The 22247-nt window shown below is 39.0% G+C and overlaps 1 protein-coding gene across 6 annotated transcripts in view; it reads right to left on the reverse strand.

The window, feature by feature from the left end:
• SCAF11 (SR-related CTD associated factor 11) overlaps positions 1-11485 on the reverse strand; it is a 73838-nt gene extending 62353 nt beyond the window's left edge. For 4 of the 6 annotated variants that reach the window (XM_044228366.1, XM_044228370.1, XM_044228369.1 and 1 more), the window contains exons 1-2: positions 11270-11485; positions 9371-9496 (exon numbers count right to left, since the gene is read on the reverse strand). The gene's annotated coding sequence lies outside the window, so the exon portion shown is untranslated. The remainder of the gene's footprint in view (positions 1-9370; positions 9497-11269) is intronic. The other 2 variants (XM_044228368.1, XM_044228367.1) reach the window with 1 other exon arrangement.
• Between the last annotated feature and the right edge of the window lie 10762 nt (positions 11486-22247).

The following is a 22247-nucleotide window of genomic DNA, read 5'->3' on the forward strand; positions in this document are numbered from 1 at the left end:
ATGTAACAGAGTAAAAAAGGACAATGTTCAAAACACTTTCTGAAATACTTTATTTAAACAAGATTTTAAAAACCTTAATTATAGAGTTTCAACTTCAGAAATTAGTCTCTTTTCTGCAAAGATGTGAAAGGTCATTCTTTGGTTCCTCAAGAAATGTCATTCTCTAATCCTTTGTAAATTGGTACAAATTGCTATAGTGAAACTAGTACTGAAAAGAAAAAAAGCAATTGTTTTGCATAGCGAGCAGGACATTCACACACTCTCCACTCCAGTTCTGCCTATAATCTGAATTTCTTACACTCACCTAGGCAGTTGTCTCAGATAAGTACAGTATAATCAATGTATTCTCAAATGAATATCTCATACATAACTTAAAGAGACATTTCATCTTACTTCTAAAAAACATTACTATTCTAATCTGGAAATATGTTATCACTTACTATGAAAACTCACTTAAAAAAATGAAAAAGAAAGAACATTCTTCTAAATTAACATCGGGCATGGGCAGATAACTGGGATTCTTTCCTAACTGTAATCTTATTATAAATGTTCCAAATGCCCCAAGAGCTGGACTTTCAGGTATGCATTCCACACTATTTCTAGATATTACTTTTTCTGACATTTCCTAAATGATCTCATTTAACTTTTATAGTATTTTGTGAAAACTTCTCCATCCTATGTACAATGAAATTAAGTAAATTGTCTAAGGTCACAAAGCCAGTTCTAAGTATCAGGATTGGAATTCAACTAGCCCTTTGTTAAAAGGGCTTAAAAGAAAACAGGTATTAATCTGGGTAACTATATATTAAAGGAAATTAATGGAAAGCCAGAGATTCTCAAGAGAGAAATAATGGCTATAAAAAAATTGAGAAACAAATGGAAATTTTAGAACTGAAATCTGAAGTAAGATCTCATCAGATTGAAAACACAAAGGAATGAGTCAGTAAATATGAGGCTGTATCAATAGAATTGATCTAATTTGTAGAACAAAGAAGTGAAAGACTGAAAGAAAATGAAGAGTCTCTGGGTCTATGGACAATATCCAAAGTTCTATTTATGTCATCTGAGTTTCAGAAAAATAAGAGAAAGAGATTAGTACATTTAAAAAAAAAAAAAGCAAACAAAAAGAAATGTTGAAGAAATAATTCCCAAAACCTTCCCAAATTTAAAAATTCACAAATTTTGGGAGATAACAAATAGGACTAACTCAAAGGATAAACATGCCTAGAAAAATCATAATCAACCACGAAAAAGTAAAGGGAAGGAAAAAAATCTTTAAAATAGAGAAACACAACATACAGATGAAATTAATGATTCAAATTACTGCAAACTTCTCATCAGAAACAATGGCATCTACGAAGGCAGGACACCTTCAGTGCTAAAGAAAATAACTCTTAACCCAGAATTTTGTGTCTGGTAAAGAAATCCATCAGAAATGAAAGTGGATGGGGCACCTGGGTGGCTCAGTGGGTTGAAGCCTCTGCCTTCGGCTCAGGTCATGATCCCGGGGTCCTGGGATCGAGCCCTGCATTGGGCTCTCTGCTTGACAGGTAACCTGCTTCCTCCTCTCTGCCTGCCTCTCTGCCTACTTGTGATCTCTGTCTGTCAAATAAATAAATAAAATCTTTAAAAAAAAAAAAAAAAAAGAAAGAAAGAAATGAAAGTGGAAAAGGCATTTTCAATTAAGAAAAACAAAGAGATATGGGCTACGGTGAGTGCTGTGAAATGTGTAAGCCTGATGATTCATAGACCTGTACCCTTGGGGCTAATAATACATTATATGTTAATAAAATTAATAATAGTAAAAAAAGAAAAACTAAGAGAATTCATCAGCTACCTTAAAAGATATGCTAAAGGAAGTTCTCCAAGCTGAGGAGAAATGGTAACAAGAAACTTGAAATTCCATTAACAAAGAAGAAAAATAGTCAATAGCCACATACAGATAAGAGACTATTTTTCTCCTCAAATTCTTTAAAAAGCATGATTACTGCAAGCAAAAGTTACATTATTGCCTAGTGGGGTTTTCATTCCATATACATGTAATACATGCAACAACTTTAACATAAAGGTCACTGAAGGAGTTGTTTGGCTTCTCCAACTGTAAATATTAACTCTAAATAGATTGTTAATATTTCAGTATATATATATAATTCCCAGAGCAGCACTATCCAATAAAAATATAATATGAGCCACATACAATTTTATATTTTTAGTAATCATATTTAAGATAAAATCCAATCTAGAATATTTTCTTAACCCAAAATGTCCAAATATTAACCAGTAAAAAACTTACTAAATGAAACATTTTATATTCTTTTTGTGGTAGTAAACTAGTCTTTGAGATCTGTGTGTATTTTCCATTTACAGCATATCTCAAATCAAGCTAGACACATTTCTAGTTGTCAAGAGTAAACCTAAGGCAACCACAAAGACATAAATCAAAGAGATATAGTCAAAAAGTCAACAGATAAATTTAAAGTAGAATATCCAATATATTCACTTAATTGAAAAAAGAGCAGGAAATGGGAAATTAGTATATCATATCAATAATTACATATAAATAACAAACATACGGAGATACTGTCAGATTAGATTTTACATAAACAAATTACATACTGTCTATAAGAAACTCAATTAAAAAAATTTTTTTTATTTGAGTATAGTTGACACACAATGTCACATTAGTTTCAGGTATACAACAAAATGATTCAACTTCTCTATATGTTGTGCTATGCTCCCCACAAGTGTAGCTACCATCTGTCCCCATACAATGCTATTACAATATTAAGACTATAGTCTAGATGCTGTGCTTTTTTTCCTGTGATTTATTCATTACATAACTAGAAGCCTGTATTTCCTGCTCCCCTTTATCCATTTTGCCCAGCCTCCCACCCTCCCCTTCCCTCTGGCAACTATCAGTTTGTCCTCTGTATTTATAGATCTGGTTTTGTTTTTTAAGAAATTCACTTTAAATATAAAGACACAGGTTAAAATGAAAGTACAGAAAAAGATACACCATGCAAACAGTAATCAAAGAAGCTGGAGTGGCTATAGTAATATAAAATATATTTTTAACTTCTTTTAGAAGCTTGATTGGATTAGTGTCTCCTTCATTTAGTTTTAACTACTCCTGTAGCAGTTTTGAAACAATAAAGCTACTTTCCATTTCACACATCTCCCTCCTATTACTCATACTGATGTCTAAGAAACTGAACACGTACAACAGTTCCTAAAGAAATATGGCTTTAGTGCATTAAAGCTGTCCTATCTGAAGGCTCTTCTATGATAAGGTTTTCAGGTGAAGGATTAGCTTACAAATTTTTTAAGTTATTAATATTTATTCCCTATTAGAACAATAATTTAAAGAAACAATTTTCTTGACAGGCCATCTAGGCATACAAAATAGTTTTACAAGTACATTTATGTTAACAGATCATTTATCATTTGTAAGCTATTTCACTGATCCCAGAGTATTTTCAAAGCAGTGATGCTGTGGCTGCTCTCTTGAATATTTGTTTCTGTTTTCGTTTACTTTAAGCAGCTGAACTACTAAAATGGCCAGGGTATTGAGCCTGGCTTGGAATATAAAGACAGATTAGGATACTATAACCCTCCCTGCTGCAAAAACAAGAGCTAGAGAAGTAGCATACAAAAGATGAACAAGATAGCATATGCTAAGTGCCAAATGTGAACTACAAGCATTTTTCAGAACTAATTTAGTCAGAAAGAATTCATTTAGTACAGCAATAGGAGATAAGGGTAAAGATGTAATTATGGGCCAGAATGTAAAGGGACTTAAAGTTTAAGTCCAAGGTAGGACCTTAAATTGTGTTTTGTAAAAAGTAGGAAATCACTAAGGAAAAGAACACCTTGATCCCATTTAACTAATTTGACATGTTTAAACTGGGTGTTTTGAAATAATGTAGCAGCAGAAAGTGGAGAAAGAGAGGAAAGTATGGGAAACTAATTAGGAAAAAATGGAGGAACACTGGGGAGCAAATTAAGAAGGCCTGATTAGGTCTAAGCCCCTTAAGGGCAAAGGCCATATTTCATCCCAGATCTACTAGACACAGATATTAACGAACTTATAGCAGAAGATTATGTAAGGGAAATGCCTCCTTTATATAAGGCCATAAACTGACATGCCTTTGCACATTTAATCCTCAAGATCTCATACTACAGAACATTTTAAAAATTAAAACACCACTAATATTGTATACTAGTAATACTGCATTAAAAAGGTTTCAAAATTTCTAAACAGAGTTAACTTAAAGGTATGAAACAAAAGGGATTGGCGTTAGCTGCTATTACCACTGGACTCAGGTTAAGTGTTCCTTAAAAATTAAAATAGGTGAGGACACTGATTAAGTCACCAATAAAAGGTGACAATCACTATCTGGGACAACTAGAACGCAAGGCTAGGTCTGACTGACTCCAAAGAACCAATTTTTACTTTACTGTCAAAATTTTATTAAAAAGACTCAACTGAAAGTACATCTGAGAACTTTTGGGTAAATGAGAAAATAAGGAGGAAGATTAGTATTATCAATAACAGAGGAGTCAGGGTCTCAAGAAGATTTAAATTTTAAAAGTTGAGAACCGGGACGCCTGGGTGGCTCAGTTGGTTGGACGACTGCCTTCGGCTCAGGTCATGATCCTGGAGTCCCAGGATCGAGTCCCGCATCGGGCTCCCAGCTCCACGGGGAGCCTGCTTCTCTCTCTGACCTTCTCCTCATTCATGCTCTCTCTCACTGTCAGTCTCTCAAATAAATAAATAAAATCTTAAAAAAAAAAAAAAAAAAGTTGAGAACCTATTTGATCGTAATTTTCACTACAAGTTTTGGTGTGATAATCTTTTATAAAAACAAATGAATACAATCTTTAAGAAAACATGTCTGTTTGTTGGTATTCAGCCTGGAGGTGTTGGAACCCAAGTTAACGCCAGGTGTCCATATGAAGGATATGAGGTAGCCCAGAGTGAGGTACTGGAACTCAAGCAGAACATTGAGATCCTCAATGTGAGGTATCCGAGGGACCTAGGATGAGGAATGCCTCCTGGCACAAATCAACAGAGCCTTAGGAAGAGTGAAAATCTTATGCAACATGAGGGAGGAATTTGGCTACATCCTGGTGATTGATCATAAGTGAACACACTAAGGATTTGGGGTCAGGTTTCTCCTTCTGAGAGAAGGGAGTTATAAATTTGGAAAGGGAGAAAATGAAAACAACATTGGAAAACAAACACTGAAACTGGAAAAATTAGTACCAGCTCATGGTTTTTTATATATACAGAAATAAAAATAGCACCCAAATCTTGGTTCTCGAAATACCTTTCTCCACTAAAAGAAATCCCTCCTTGAGAAATGGCTGATTCCAGGGTCACAGCAGGGAAAGTATGTGCAAGGTGACCCCAGAACATCTTCTCATGTCAAACAGTGAGGAAGCACTCAAAGCAAGTCAAAAGATACAAAAACCAGCTTGAAGGGGCTTTCATTGGTCAAAGCTGGGACAATTTGAGAATAAATAGCAAATCTGATAAAGAATGGGCTATTTATAAAGTATCAAAATACTTCCCCACAAAATGCTTGTTAGTTACTAAAAAGAAAAAAAAACTTTAGTGAAGAAGCTTGAGAGACTTCACCTTAATCAAGTGATCAAAGCATACATCATCAATAACAGCACAGACAGAAATGGTATGCCATCCAATAGGATGCAATGAGAACACAACAGCATTAACTGAGACACTCCTAAGGGAAAAAAAATGCACAATTTGAACCCAACCATGAGGAAATACCAGGCAAATCTAAATTGAGAGACATTTAACAAAACTAACCTGCAATCTTTTAAAGTGCCTAGGTTATACAATCAAGAAAAGACTGAGAGATTGTTCTAGGTAGAAGTGTAAAAAGACATTACAGTTAAATGCAACACAAATCCGAACTGGATCCTCTTGTTAACAAATGAAATTACTGTGGAAACTGGAAAACCTGAATGAGGTCTGAGAGTTAAAGTGTAGTAACACACCAATGTTAATTTCCTGATTTATATATATATATATATATATATATATATAAAAGAAAGTCCTTATCCTTGTTTGGGGTGATGAGAAGGCATCTGCAACTTACTCCCAAATGGCTCAGGGTTTGAAAAAACTTCTCTGTACTTGTATCTGGGATTTAAGCAGGATTGTGTCGGCAACTCACGCTCAAGTAGTTCAGAGAAAAAAGTCCTTTGTATTGTACTTAGAATTTTCTGAAAGCTTAAAATTGTTTAAAAAAAAAAAAAGACTGTCTACAAGATTCATTTATAGCACCTAAAATGAACATATAAGCAGAATATTACTCCTTCCAAATGAAGAATATGTGTTTCCACCTCTTCTTATAAGAAAAGACTCTACTTTATTATTTATGGGATTCTTAATGACTTTTGATCTATATCTGCACTGAAGGCTATTCCTTCCCTCAGATGCATTGGCCATATTTCAAAAGCTCAACAGCCACATTAGCTACTGTACTGGCAGCAAAGATACACATTTCAATCAACACAGAAAAGTCTACTACTAGATAGGACTGACGCAGAGTTTGAGAGACCAACTGAAACAACGAATAACTAAAGGCCCAAGAGTCAGATGGACTTGAGTATGTATTTCTTAACAAGTTCCCTGACACTTAGCAAGTCATTTAACTTCTCTAGAGCCTCAGACTCCTTTCTGTAAAATGGATTAATATGCCCAACATTGCAAGGCTGCTGAAAAGGTCAAATGAAAATTTATGTAAAATGTCTAAAACAAGAGTGGTTGGCAAATAACAAATGTCTGACAAACATTACATCTTTTCTGTAATGTGAACAGATAATTTCTTAATCTTTGATCTCGGTTTTTTTACTAGTTAAGTAATTACAGGAACATCAACTTGAAAATCAGCAGCTTACTATCTTGCTTATTCAAAATGCCAATGAACTCCTTGCTGTTAAATTCAACTAAAAAATCTTTCAGCTCTTGGGGCATCTAGGTGGCTCAGTCAGTTAAGCATCCTGACTCTTGATTTTGGCTCAGGTGGTGATCTCAGGGCGGAGATCGAGCCCCTTGTTGGGCTCTGTGCTGGGCATGGAGCCTGCTTAAGACTCTCTCTTCCTCTCCCCCTCTTTCTGTGTCTCTAAAAAAGAAAAATCTTGGGAGGCCTGGGTGGCTCAGTCGGTCAAGCATCTGCCTTTGGCTCAGGTCATGATCCGAGGGTCTTAGGATGGAGTCCTGAGCTGGGCTCCCAGCTCAGCGGGGAGCCTGCTTCTCCCTCTCCTCCCCACTTGTGCTGCCGCTCGCTCTCTCTCTCTCCCTCAAATAAATAAATAAAACTTAAGAAAAAAATCTTAAACTTTTATATTACTCAACTCTCATCAACACCTGACCCTACTGATTACTATTCCCCTAAAATACTCTATTCCTTTGGTTTCTGTTAATACCACACTCAACGCATACTTCTCTGACCTTCACAGTATTCTTTGGGAGCCTACATTCCTCCAGCGTACTTTTTTTTTTTTTTTTTTTTAATGTTAAAGGCCACTGTGATTCCATTCAAGTTATATTCCCTCCCTTAGGCAATTCCACCTGTAGTTTCAACTATCTTTATCAGTGACTCCAGTATTCTATTTTCAGCTCACACCTCTTCTCTGAAATTTAGAACCATATTATGTAATTTCCATCTGAAAGTTCCAGAGATACCTTAAAGGCAATATGCCAGAATCAAAAGCACCTTGGACCTTATGTTGTATCACCATCAACCAAGCTGTTTCCCTGAGTCGATGGTTGAAATTTCTATGTTCCGTACTTTCCGTCCATCAACAGAGGCCTGATGATCTTAAATCCACTTAAATTCACTTTTGCCCACCTCCACAATTCTCATCCTAATTCAAGCTATCCTCCATCTCTTCTGTACTACTACTGAAGGAGTCCTAATCTCCCTATACCCACTCTTGCTGCTTCTCCTCCCTTTTGATACCCACTACCACAATCATAATTCTACTTCCTGGAACTACCAAAAATAAGTCCAATTTGGCTTCTAAACAACAACATTTTAGACAGTAAGACAGTCATACCACTTTACCCTTAGCTTCGTATCCTTAGTTCCATTTATATCCTGACAGATCAGTTTTAAGATCACATTCGATCATACTCTCCTTTGAAAATTTCCCCTGAACTGAATATAAACCATGGATACAAGTAATTCAGAGTTCATGCAAAAGACAGACTTCCATAGTTTAAAGTTTTGAACCACAATTACTATTTTTAATATTTCCAGCTGAAAGCAGGTTGACCTATTAAATATTAAACATAAGCATCGACTACATATCAGGTATTGTTCAGGTATTTGGGGACAAAACAATGACCCAAACTGACAAACCCTGTTCTCACAGAAATGCACTAAAGTGAAAGAGAAAAACAATAAACTTAATATAGAAATTTATACACTATGTTAGAAAGTGATTAACGCTATGGGAAAAATCTGGCTTACAAAGTGATAGGAAATATGGGAGCAAGGTCTGCTATTTTATACAGAGTAGTCAGAGAAAACTTTAGTTGCAGAGTAGAAGTTGGTGGAACAGAGTGAGGTAATCAAGTCAGAGAGGAAGAAGAGACTCAAAACACACAGAGCCTGGTAAACCACAGACTTGGATTTTACTATGACTGAGAAAGGAAGCCATTTGAGAAGACAAGTGACATGGTTTGACAAACTTCATCAAGATCACACTGCCAGCTGAGTGTTAAAGACCATGTACTAAGCAAAGGTCATTGTGAGACTTTTTAGGAAACTATTTTGTAAGTAAGAGACGATGGTATTGTTTTTACATTTTATAGTAAAACTGTATATGCCTAAGCACCAGAATTAACAAAGCCACAGATTTTAAAAAAAAAGACAATAATGAAAATGCAAAGATGAGTCTTGGGAATATTAAGAGAATACCAGGTATTTTAACTCTGAGCTCTACTCAGTACTATTACCAGTTAGTAAAATTCAAATACAAGATAAGGTGCAAAGCTACTAATTTATTCTTTGGACAAAGGGTATAACTAAGAATTTAGGTTTTAACCTTCTTTATTTCACTGGGCAAAGTAAGTCAGGATCCAGTGCTCATCACTAAAAGGCAAGGGTAGATGATGGCAGACCTTGTTAAAGGGAAACTACAATGAAAATTATTCTAAGGCTGACTCTTTATTACGTCTACATCTGCCACTCTCTGATTAGGTTTCACAACTGTCTTTCACAGGTGTACCTAAAAAGTTCAGTATTAAGTCGATGAGTAGTAAATACTTCTACCATTAAAACATGCTACTGATGGTGAATCAACACCAAGCAACTGAAGTGTTTCCTCTTACCTCTAAACAACAGCACAGCTTTTCAGGAAAATTGCCTAAGCACAGGCTAGGGCCCAAAAAATAATGGGGAAGCTGGGTGACTCCTGAAGAGTTTCAATCTTCACTCATGGACCCCACTACCACCACCTGAAGACATACCAAAAAAATCACTTAAAATTTTTTCATTACACATTTGAGGCAGGCAGTATATTTATGAACAATTTTCTATTTTCCTCTACAGTTGTATTCCCCCTTGACATACTGAAGAATGTTTAAATTTAGAGTGTGAGTATACTAGGCGTAAGCAAACATCCAAATCTTATTCTACCAAAATCTTAAAATGTACTCAAAATCTTTTTTATTTTGATGTACTCAAATTCTCAGGCAAAAAGGTCACCATCTGAACGTAAAACTGAATTTTTATTAATATACTTGCAGGCACTGAAAAATATTATAATGCAAAACTGCAGCCACAGAAAGAATAACTAATTTTTAAAAAATTATAAATTCAGATTATCTTTGAGTATAAAACGAAAGAAATCCAAAGACAATTTCAAAATTTCATCTGCCCAATAATTTAAAGCAACAAAAATTAAAATCTCACAAACTTCTTTACTGCAGCTCTTAACCAACAGCAAAAAAGTGAGATGATTAAGCCAAATGCAAAAGAAACCAGAGAAAGCAATGGCCTAGAGATTTGATTCTTATCAAAATTTTAATACAATTACCAATAAAATAAAAAAACTGCCAGTTATTTAAGAATGTTTTGCCTTCAATATTCTCCTGAGGTAAGCAGTCACATGCTCGAATTAACTTTTAAAATGAAACATGCATCTATTAATATGCTTTTTCCGAAATTCAGTGAAAATTCCGAAACTGGGAAAATTTAAGATCAGCGCCCACTAGCCAAACACTAAAAACTTTTTGATTAGTTTTGCTTAAATATCTTACTTCACTGGTGGTATGAATAAAGATGTTAGAAGCAATCCAAAATAACTAATAATCGCTCAACTGGGCAGACACTGGAAGAAATCCTCTAGAGAAATATGCTAGGGGTATTTTACAATTCAACATTTGAATCTGTATTTTAACCAACTGCTTAAATCAGGCATTTACTTTCAAAACAATTTTTCAAAAGATGTGGGTAGCAACACGGCCAGCAATCTCTAAAAAACATCTTTAATGGTTCAAAATTCCTAGGTGTGAGGAGGGGCGACTCATTAGGCTAAGTTTAGATCGGCCCTTTTGTTGTCAACCCAGGAAACCGGTTTAAAACTGGGGGTGGGAGAGCCGTTTGAAATTCAGGACCGGGGTAAACGCTGATGCCTAGCAGCGCCGGCTCTTCCCTATTCGCACACTGAGAGGTCACGGCGCAGTAAAGTTTGGTTTCACAAGCGGGCTTGGACACCAGTGACAAAAGCAAAGTCTTCTAAGTAAGCGAACTCGGGGGTCGGGGAGCACCCGGAAACCCAGCAAGACACGTTTCCACTGCAGGGAGCGGGTGTGTGTGTGCCCACTCGGTCGTGGAGCCCCTTGCCTCACCCCACCCCCCACAACTGGACCCCGCACCCAGACGGGGACAGGCTCCGCCGGCAGAAGCGGCGGGAGCCGGGTAGGCCACAAGGAGGAAATGGGACGGGGTGTCGCCAGTGAGGCGGCGGCGGCCGGAGCGGGGCCTCCCTTGCCGGGGAGTGAGAAGGAAGAGGGGCCCTCCCCGCCGCAGCTTCCCCCGCCTCAGGAGGCAGCTCCAACTTTCCTCCAAGCGCAGGACGCCGCCTGGGCCGCGCGCGATTCCGAAACTTTGTCCGCTCTCCCGTCGCCCCGGACCCGCTCCTCCGCTCCGCGCCAGCCTGTAACAGCCCCCACTTCGCCCCGACAGCTGCCGGAGCCCATCCGCCCCCGGGGTCGGCCCGTGTTTACCTCAGGCCGAGGTCGAGGCGCTTGCTCCAGCGGCGGCGGCTCCACTGCAGGTCCCTAGGTCCCCGTCACGACGCCAAGTTCCCCAACATGGACTCCTTAGTCCGCTTGGAGTTGTTCCGGGGGTCGCTGGGGCGCCGGCTCTACCCGCCGGGTCGGGAGGTGCCGACGGAGCAGAGAGCGGACCCGGGCTGCGCTGCTACGCGCGACTTGCGCCACCGCTGCTCCCCCTCCCCCCGCCTTGTCTGGCCTCCTCCCTCCCCTGCCCTCCCCGCGCGTGCCCTCCCCTTTCTTCCCCTCCGCTCGGCTCAGCCGCGCCGCCACATGTCGGCGCGCTACGGTGACGACTGCGGCGGCGGCGGCGGCGGCGGCTCTCCCTACTTGCTTGATGTGCCCCCCGCGCGCACTGCTGCAACGTTCAACCAGACCACTGGGGGGCGCTGGCAAACCACACGTAGCGACCTAAGAACGTGGCGGGCGGAGTGACGTCACGCGGCCTGGGAGTGGGAGGGAGAACCGCGGCGAGTGGCGCGGGCTTCTGGGAAACGTCTTCCGCGCGCTGTCATCCTCCCACCCTGCAGATTGTGCGCAGGCGCCGTGTGTGAGGCGCTGGAGTTGGCGCTCCTCTGGCTGCTGAGCGGGCTTAGCTGCGGTGGACAATGAAGGAGTCCCTCGTGGACCTGGACGTGAGGTGGTTTGCGTGGCATTTGCAACCCTATCTTTATGGTAATCCGACACTGTAGAGTGTTCTTAGCTGTGTGGCGGTGGATTGAGTTTTCACCCAGCACCGTTGTCCACCTGAAGCACACCTTATGGGGAGGTTGAAGTGTCCTTAACTTGGAAGCCCACCTCTTTCTTCCCGCCTGGCGGCTTTTAAAAGAAAAAAACGCCTAAGGGAGAGGTTTTCCATGCGGTACGTCGAGCCTACGCTTTTCCCCGTGTCTTAATTACCACAGCAGAAAAATCAAACTTGGTTAGGATGGTCTGAGAGGACTTCCACTCGGTGGTCAGGCAGCGGCGTGATGCTGCGATACTTGGTCCGGACCTCCGATGTGGAACCCGTGCGCCTGGTTCATTCCCCGTCCGGTCGTCAGAGCTTTCGTTTTCCTTCGGAAAGACCTTCACAGGCTGTTTTTTCAAAGTCACTGACTCCTCCACCTCCTAGTTTCTCTTCCGGACAATTTCCGCACGCTCCTGACTGCTCCTCCCGCGCCGGCGGCCATCCCCTCTTCTTCCAGCCGGTCCTTCCTGTCCCCCGCGCACCCCGGGGTCCTGCTAATGGCTCCCGCGGGAGGACGCTCTGGCCCCGGACCACCGGCCGACGCGGCTTCCCCCGGGTCTCCGTCTCCGCCAGCCGCGCCGCACGCCCCTTTCCCTGCGGTCCGCCCCATCCCCTTGCTGTGCACGCGGGGCCCCCCCTTAACCACGCTAAGCCTTGCCCAGGATGACTTTCCTCCCCACGTGGTCGACACCCCGCCGGCAGGCCACCTCTCCCGCTGTCGCCCAGACTAGGCTGGTTGCCATGTCCCCTGCTCCCGGTACTGTGCGCGCATCCTGCTCGGTCTGCTCCGAGTGCGCCTGGCAGTGCGAGCTCTGGGGCAGGGTCTCCCCGCGTTCCTGACAACAGCACCTGGCACAGTGAGCTGTCGTTCAATGAGAACTTGGTCAGTAATTGCGGGGGGAGTATACGAATGGCAGCCTTGGCCCGACTTCAAAGTCTTTGGAGTTTTAACGATGTATAGTTTTTGATTCGAGGTCTGGGGATTTAGGTGGGCTTTGCTGTGTTCGGAAAGTTTGAGGGAATGATGATCTAAAGGAGTTAAAATGTTGGGTTTTTGTTTTTTTTTTTTTTTTCCCTGATGGAAGAACAAAATGTTTATGAACGGCCTTTTCCTGTCACTCTCAGAGCAAACAGAATTCCATAAAATAACCAGCTCAACAAGCACGATGATGAGCCATCCAACCGAAGCAGGGTTTAGCTTTGTCATGTATATACAGGCACGTCTTAGCCCTAGAGAGTGCGACTTCCGGGAGCATAACTTCAGATGGAGACTAATGGGCCAATATTCTTCTGTGGGCATTTTACATGAAAATCTATTTATTTGTTTAAAAAGGATTCCTTCTTAAAATTTAATGAGAGGTCAAATGATAATATCTGCCAATAGAAAACTATAATTTTTTTTTGAAAAAAAAAAAGAAAACTATAATTTAAAAAAGGGCATGGACGCCTGGGTGGCTCAGTAATTAAGCGTCTGCTTTCAGCGCACATCATGATCCCAGGATCCTGGGATCCAGCCGGTATGGGGTTCCCTGCTCAGCCAGGAGCTTGCTTCTCCCTCTCTTTCTTCTCTACCTGCTCGCCTGCTCGTGTTCCCTCTCTCAATGTCTCTGTCAAGTAAATAAATAAAATATTTTAAAAAGTAATAAAAAATTTAAAAAGCAATAACAGTATATACCATTTCAGCAAAACTGAACAATATAAATCATTTTCCCCCACTGAGGCCATTTCGCCCTTGTTTTATCATTTTATTTTATTTTGTTTTCATCATGATAAATATACTCTTTGATCCCTACCCACCTCCCCTTTGGTAACAATCGGTTTTCTATAGTTAAGAGTCTGTTTCTTGTGTCTTATTTTCTCTTTGCTCTTTTGTTTTCTTAAATGATACGTATAAGTGAGATCATATGTTATTTATCTTTCTTATTTCACTTAGTTTTATACTCTCTAGATCTATTCATGTAGCAAATGACAAAATTCTTTTTTATGGCTAAATAATATTCCATCGTATATATAGACCACATTTTCTTTATCTACTCATGTGTTGATGAACACTTGGGTTTTTTCCATAGTTTGGCTAATGTAAGTAAGATCCTGCAATAAACATAGAGGTTCATGTATCCCTTTGAATTAGTGTTTTTATATTTTTTGGGTGAATACCCAGTAGTGTGATTACTGGATCATAAGATAATACTATTTTTAATTTTTTGAGGAAACTCTGTACTGAACAATAGGAATTTTTGGATATATTTATTCTCTGGCAGATAAGTCATTTTCCACTTTTTTACAGTTGGACTCTGTAGGTATTATGTGAAAATATTTTAAGAGAAAAATGTTTTTAATGCTAATGTACTAGCAGTTTCTACTTTCATGTGCTAGTAGAAAAGAGGGTGGTGGCTTTTAATAGGCCATCTCTTATCTTTCCAGGGAAAAGACTGTATTTCTATATGTGCAGCATCCTCCTAGTTACATTTGCATGTGAGGATTTGTTACTGTCTCTGTTGTTTCAATTCTTTATTTATAATATAATAAAGAGATACAGAGTTTTAAATAAATGATGAACTATAAAATGCAGGAGTAAAGATTGATATACCAACCATCACTGTCAATATTTAAGATTTGATTATAACCATAAATAACACAAATAATACCCTTCGTAAAACAACCTTCAACTGAATGCCCATTTTGGCTTATTGAATTAAAATATCCAAATAATATGGTACTTAAAATATCAAACATGTTGGGGTGCCTGGGTGGCTCAGTGGGTTAAAGCCTCTGCTTTCGGCTTGGGTCATGATCCCAGGGTCCTGGGATCCAGCCCCACATTGGGCTCTCTGCTCAGCAGGGAGCCTGCTTCCTCCTTTCTCTCTCTCTGCCTGCCTCGCCTACTTGTGATCTGTGTCTGTCAAATAAATAAATAAAATCTTTATAAAAAAAAAATCAAACATGTCACATAGCAACAACAACCCATACTGGCATCTTAAAAAAAAAAAAAAATGAAGGGTAATCAGTGTATTGATTTTGAGAGCTTTACCAGAGATAACTATTATTAATTTAACTGCTATAAGTTGAATACAAAATAATATTGAAATTAAGAGGTGGAATTACTGTGTAACTGAATTAAGTTGGAAATAAGACTCTCATATGGATTCTCACATGATACCCTTGCAGTTTTTAACAAATTGCCCGACTTTTCAGGTCCTCAGTTTTCATATCTATTACAGTGGAAATTTTATTTTAATGATTTCTGTAGCAGTTTTATAACAGAAGTGTATGAATTCCAAGGGCTTACAGTTTAAGACTCTTACAAGCAAATTATGACCAAATAATTTATCTTTTTAAGGAATGAAAAATACATGGCATAGGGAAAAGTTAGTTTATAGGAATTAAAAAAAAAAAAAGCCAATGTTTTATCTCTGTTTTCACAACTGTGAAAAATTTTAATCAAGATGATGTGGATTATTACACAGCCATTTTCTATGTAGAATTAAATTTACTTCAGCACCAATCAGTTGGGTGTCTACTCTCTGGGACGTGCTATGAGGTTGTTATAGATAAATGAATAGTGTCTCAGAGACAGTTTAATGGGTACTGATAATTACAAAAACAAAGGAAGAATATAAGTGTCATAAAAGGAATAAAAACAAAAGTGCTGGTTGGGAAAGGGGGTGTCAAATGAGAGAGAATACAAAAAGGACCAAGGACAAGTTCATAAAGGAATAAATCTGAACAAAATAGAGTCAGGTATTATTCCATATTAAAAGCTCCAGTTTCTCTCAGGTTGGTTTCCCAACCCCCACAGCACCTCTTACCATTTCTTACCACTCCCATCAAGTCTCAACTTTACAATTACTCCTGCAGAGCCCCTCAACCCTAACCCAGAAAAAAGATCTCACCATAGTCTTTTAACTTTCTTACCTTCTTTCCCTATACCTGCCAATTCTGTCTATAACTATCTATATCCATACACACTTCTTTTCCTCTACCACAAAGGAAGCACTAGCTCTTGTCTTGCTTAATGCTTACTTAGCTTTCTACTTGTGCTGTAGACCTGTTTTCCAGACTTTGGGATTTACAGACCATTAGTATTTCTACCAGTTCAGGAACTGGCATAGATAGGGCTATTAACTTTTAATCTTGACAAATAATGATATAAATTTTTAAAGTCCTCCCATCTCTTATCACCCTCAATTCCTCTAAAGAAAATGCACTTTCAACACTAAAGAACTAAATTTTTAGGATCTACACTGTTTATTTGTATTTCCTGTAAACAGTGAAGCCATCACAGCCCTGGCACTTTGGGGACACTGCTCTGAAATGGATCCTCTCCATCCCCTCAGGGCCCACCTGATGGATTACTCTGTCTTCAATCTTTTCAATCTCTGCTTTACTGGAGATTAATTTATCTTTCTTCTCTCCAAATCTAAAAATAGTTTATATCTAAGACTACTTCCTCATTTCACTTTCTACTCACTTGTTTAAAAGGTAATAAACATTCATTTTAACAATTCAGACAACACAGAAGTATAACAGTATATTTCAGAAGAAAATAAAGAAAAAGATAGTTTTCCTCTCCCCATCCCAATCCTAGATAAAATCAAAGTTAAAAGGTTAATGTTTCTCTCCATATTTTTTCCAATGGTTACAGAAATACATATTAATAGAAATTTTGATTTTTTACAAATAGTAAATTACACCATATATATTTTTCTGCAACTTTTTCTTATTAAAGTTTATAATGGATACTCTTTTCTTGCTCCTTCTTTTAACTAGCTGCACAATATACTGTTAATGTATCATAATTTTTAAGCCATTCCTTTATTGGTAGATAATATAAATTTGTCCAGATTTTATGCCATTATAGACATTGCTAGAATGAGTGTCCTTTGTGCAGTTTCTTTCTATAGACTCAAGTCCTTAACATGAGATTATTGAGACAAAAGATATGTGCACATTTTGATAGATACTGCCTGGAGAGGATATATATGGATTTTTTTTTTTTTTTTGTCTTGTTTGTTTTGATACCCAGCATCCATCTCCTCTTTTTCTGGTAACAGCACCTCATTTTCTTTAGATGAATTAGTCCTCTATTAAACTATGGGGTTACAAATGGTATTGACTCCTCCATTGGCTTCTACATTTGGTCAATGAGAGTAAAATATCACAGAGGTATAATATTCTATAGTTCAGGAATGGGCACATGACTCAATTCAGGGCAATAAGAATTAGATCAAGGACTTTTCTTCTATGCTAAACTTGTTGCTGTAAGGATGTAAGCTCTCTTCATGAAGAGAGTCTGTTACAGAAAATGACTTCCACTCAGAGGAAAACAGAAGTAAAACATGGGAAGAAATTAGATTCTAATGGTAACATTTTAGTAGATTCCATCTAGCTATGTCTAGATTTTCAGTTATGTGACTCTATAAATAACTTTTGGGGACATTGGGGAGGTGAGTTGGGTTTTCTATTACTTGTGATCAAAGATGTCTTGAGTAAGACACTGCCGGATTACCTCCAGAATTATTGCAGTTCACATTCCAATCAAAAGGTAGAATGTCTATTTCTCTGTCTCTTACCAGGACTGAAGCATGAATCTTACATCTTTGTTGGTGTAATGTGCATTAAATGCTATCTCACTAGTATTTTAATTAGTGTTTCCCTGACTACTAATAGGGCTGAACTTGTTTTCATATATTCTGAGGCTGTGCATAGCCTTATTATGTTGTTTTATTGTTTGTCTTCATCTTTTTCTGAACTTTTTATAGGATCTTTTTTATGTTAGAGCTCTTAACTCTTGGTGTCCCATATATGTAGATACTATTTTTTTCATAATCATCTTTTGACTTTGCTCATAGTGGCTTTTGTCATAAGAAGGTTTTAATTTTTATATTGCCGAACCTATCCATTCACTCTTAAACCCACAACAATTAGGCTTATTTCATCACCACGCCTCTGAAACTCCTCCTGGAAAAAATCACCAGTGACCTCATACTGACCAAGTGTGATGAACTCTTTATAGTCCTCAGCAAGCAGTTGTTGTCTTCTATTGACTGCCTACTGTGTACCAGACTTTGTGCTGGGTACTGGTGGTATAAATAAGATATTGTTCTTGCCCTTAAAGAGTTTTATTTATTTATTGCAACAGTCAACCAAATGAACATATTTCAGTACGTAATTGATGCTGATGTTGAGTTTGTGTTTTAGGCTGAATTGTGTCGTTCCCCCCCCCCAGAATTCCTGTGTTTTAAGTCCTAATCCCCAACACCTCAGAGTGTAATTGTATTTTAAACAAGGTCTTGAAAGAGGGAATTAATTTAAAATAAGTTCTTTAGGGTAGGCCCTAATCCAATATGACTGGTATCCTTCTAACAAGGGGAGATTAGCACATAGACATGTGTGTACACAGAGGGTAAACCAGGCAAACACAGGAGAATATGGCCATCTACAAGTCTAGGAAAAAGGCCTCAGAAGAAACAATACTGCCAACCTCTTAATCTCAGAATTCTAGCCTCCAGAACTGTGAGGAAATAGATTTCTCTTGTTTTTTTTTTTTTAATTTAATTTATTTATTTGATAGACAGAGATCACAAGTAGGCAGAGAAGCAGGCAGAGAGAGAGGAGGAAGCAGGCTCCCAGCCGAGCAGAGAGCCCAATGCGGGCCTCGATCCCAGGACCCTGGGTTCATGACATGACCTGAGCCAAAGGCAGAGGCTTTAACCCACTGAGCCACCCAGGAGCCCTAGATTTCTCTTGTTTAAGCACACAGTCTGTGGTACTGTGTTATGGCAGTCCTAGCAAATGAATATGGGTTGTCTCTATAATATCCCTTCCATACCTCCCCCTTGTATAGCATCCATGTAGTTATAGAGGGCAAAGATTAAAACATACCAACAATTCCAGGAATGAGCTCTGATTATTTTAAAGCACTCAAGGTAATCCCATATCTCTTGTCACAGCAAGTGGTTTAGGAAACCCAGACTTTGACCAATTTGTATCTGTGAACCTTGAATTGCTAGTGACTCTGAGAAAGATTTTTCCTTATTCTTTAAATAAAGCTGCTAAAAGCCTGCTCTTTCCATTTGGATGGTGAGGGTTGTGAATATAAACCCTGGAATTACTGCAGTTACTGTCATTGTGAACAAAGCTGGCTTTAGATTAATGCTGATTCTCTCTAAGGCAGAGCAGAGAAGGAGCAAAACTGGGTCCTTGACATCATTAAGCCACTAATCAAATCCTGATACCTGCCCAGTTATGTGAGCCTGCCCCTTTCTTATTTAAGTAACTTTTAGTTTTTAAAAAACTCACAATACAAAAGGTCTTAACAGTTATAAGGTACACAGGGAAGGGAATCTGTCAGAGATTGAATTCCCCACAACTATACTTTGACACGGAGATTCAGGTGCAAAAATTTCCTTGGGGATTGCTCTTGGGATCCAACTCTGGAATGAGTAAAGGAAGTAAGATTGGACAGAGGAAGAAGTTAAACTATGATGCAGTCCAGCAAAGGTATCAACCTTTCCTGCAGAGAGCTCTGAAGACTTTATGCTACCTCAGTTACCAGTAATTTTGGCAGAACCCAGAAACGTAAGGAAGCCTTCTTAAGCCAAAAGTAAGTTCTGGAGTAGGAGTCATTTGAAAGCTATCAGCCTCCAACACTTCTAGCAGCTGTGGAATGACTTTGGTTCTGGATGGGGAGATCTCTGCAAGTCAAATCTCTGCTCACTTAGAGGTATTCCCCTCTTTCAGGGCCACTCTTAAGTAGCTGCCTGTGGCACTTGGACATTGGGACTGCCACTTTTAGGTACCCCACATCCTAGGGTACCAATGGAAGATGGGAAGGCCAGGCGAAGTATGAGAAATAAAATCTTTATTGGACCCAAACAAGGAGTCCTTGGGTCTTGAGGAACTCATTGTATTTATCAGTTGTCTTTTCTTCTTGGCCTGTTTCTGTTATCTCATGAGCTACTACTTCTTCCCATAATGGAACTTGGCCTTCTCCTTTCTCTTTTCCTGTAGGGTGGCCATCATGGCCTGTACTTCCAGGAAACATTGCAAGCCAGGTGCCCAGGTATGCAAACTCCCAAGTGGGCTTCAGATGCACTACCTTGGGGGGCAGTAAAAACCACCATTCACTTTTTCTTCTTATGAGGGTGGGGGACAGGAGCAGGAGTGAGATCCCATCAGATACCATGAGGCTGTCCAAGGCGGCTGGGTCTTACTTGGTCTTGAGCAGCAAAATGCCTTGTACCATTCTGCAAAAAGATATAGGTAGGGACCCAGAAATAACAGGGGACTAGAAGTGGTAGAGCTCACAGGATGAGTTCATGCATTTGTGGAAGAAGACCAGGTACAGCAACTTGTTTCAGTAGAAATTGCCAGAAATGTGAATGCCCTCACAACTTCTGCCTGGCAATAGTACTTAGCCATGATGCTCACCTGACAACACAGGAGATGGCCTTGGCTATCCATGTACTGTGACGAGCCCCAACACCATCTTTGGTATCTGCCTGGAAAAGACCAGTAACTATTCAATAAAAGATATTTAAGACTCCATTGCAGATGACATGACCTCATTCCAGAACCTAAGGGATTTGTGTTGTGATTGTCCCACTGGGACTTGCCATAAACTTTTAAATTTATATAGAGATAAGAAAGTTCAAATATACAAGGAGAAATCAATAATCGTCATGAATCTCATCATTAGAGACAATCTTGTCATCAGCATCCTAGTGAGTATCTCTTTGTACCACTTCCCATATATTTACATAAATAAAACTATCCATGTGATTGCTGTTTTACAACCTGCTCTTTGATTCAGTAATACATCAGTGAATCTAGATATACATCATCCTAGATATACATCATTTCATGCATATTTAGATATACAGACATCATTTGGATACATCGTAATTTAACCAGCTTGCTGTAAACAATGAGTTCTTAACTGGATGGTACCGCCCTCTAGAGTATGTTTTGTGTCTAGAGTATACTTTGTGTCTAAAGTATTCACGTTTTGAAATACATACTATTTTTGTTACAAATTGCTTTCCTTTTATTTCTCTTTGGTATTACAATTAGGTATATTTTGTTTATCTATGACTTCCATTTTAGAACTGTAGAGGAAGTGTTAATATATTTATTATAAGAAGGGAACTGAGTTGGCTAGGATTGAGAAGAATTGCTTATAGATAGACACACAGTATTTTCTTTTTTTCCAATTTTCAATATTACAAAGCATTCATCCTTTGGAGTAGGTTTGCCACATTAAAGGTACGCATGTTTAAAATTTTTTTAAAATTTGACATATTGCACCAATTTACACATACACCAACAGGGCATGAGAGTGCCAGTTCCCTCATACACTACTTACCAACAGGAATGTAATCCGGATGTCTATCCCATTGCTCTTCACATAAAGGCTAGATAAAATTTTCTTGAAACTCATGTTATGCTCTAGGATAAGTCTAGAGTCTTCTTCATGATTCTGAAAGTTCCAGGAATTTACTCTATTCCCAGTTACATCTGGTTCTAATTTCTGACTTAACTAATTTCTCTTTCTCTTCTATGTTTTTTTTTTTTTTAGTTAACAACTATTTTGAGATACACTAATCACACCATACAATTTGCCCATTTAAAGTGCACAGTACAATGGTTTTTGATATATTCAGAGTTATGCAAGAATCCTTGCCATAAATTTTTTTTTGCTTTTGAAGATTTTAGAGAGAAAGCACATGCGCCAGGGAGGGAGGTGGAAGGAGATGGAAGGGTTGGGAGGGGGAGATGGAGAGAGAAACCCAAGCAGACTCCAAGCTGAGCATGGAGCCTCACATGAGGCTCAATCCCAGGACCCTGAGATCATGACCCAAGCCAAAATCAAGAGCTGATCACTCAACTGACTGAGCCACCTAGGTCCTTCTTTCAGAATCAGTGTTTTAAGAGCATTATTCTCATCACCCGCTCCCCAAATCCTATACCCATGAGCAGTCACTCCTTTTCCCCCAGCCCTAGGCAACTACTAATCTACTTTATGTCTCTATGGACTTGCCAATTCTGGATAGTTTATATAAATGGAATAATATATATGCAGGCTTTTCTGACTGGCTTTCACTTAGCATAATGTTTTCAAGGTTCCTTCATGTTCTAGCATGTAACAGTACTTCTTTTTTATTCTTCTTTAACTTATTTTGTTGAGTAATAGTCTGT

The sequence above is a fragment of the Neovison vison genome, chromosome 12, assembly GCF_020171115.1.
Source record: "Neovison vison isolate M4711 chromosome 12, ASM_NN_V1, whole genome shotgun sequence".
In the NCBI taxonomy this organism is placed as follows: Eukaryota; Metazoa; Chordata; class Mammalia; order Carnivora; family Mustelidae; genus Neogale; species Neogale vison.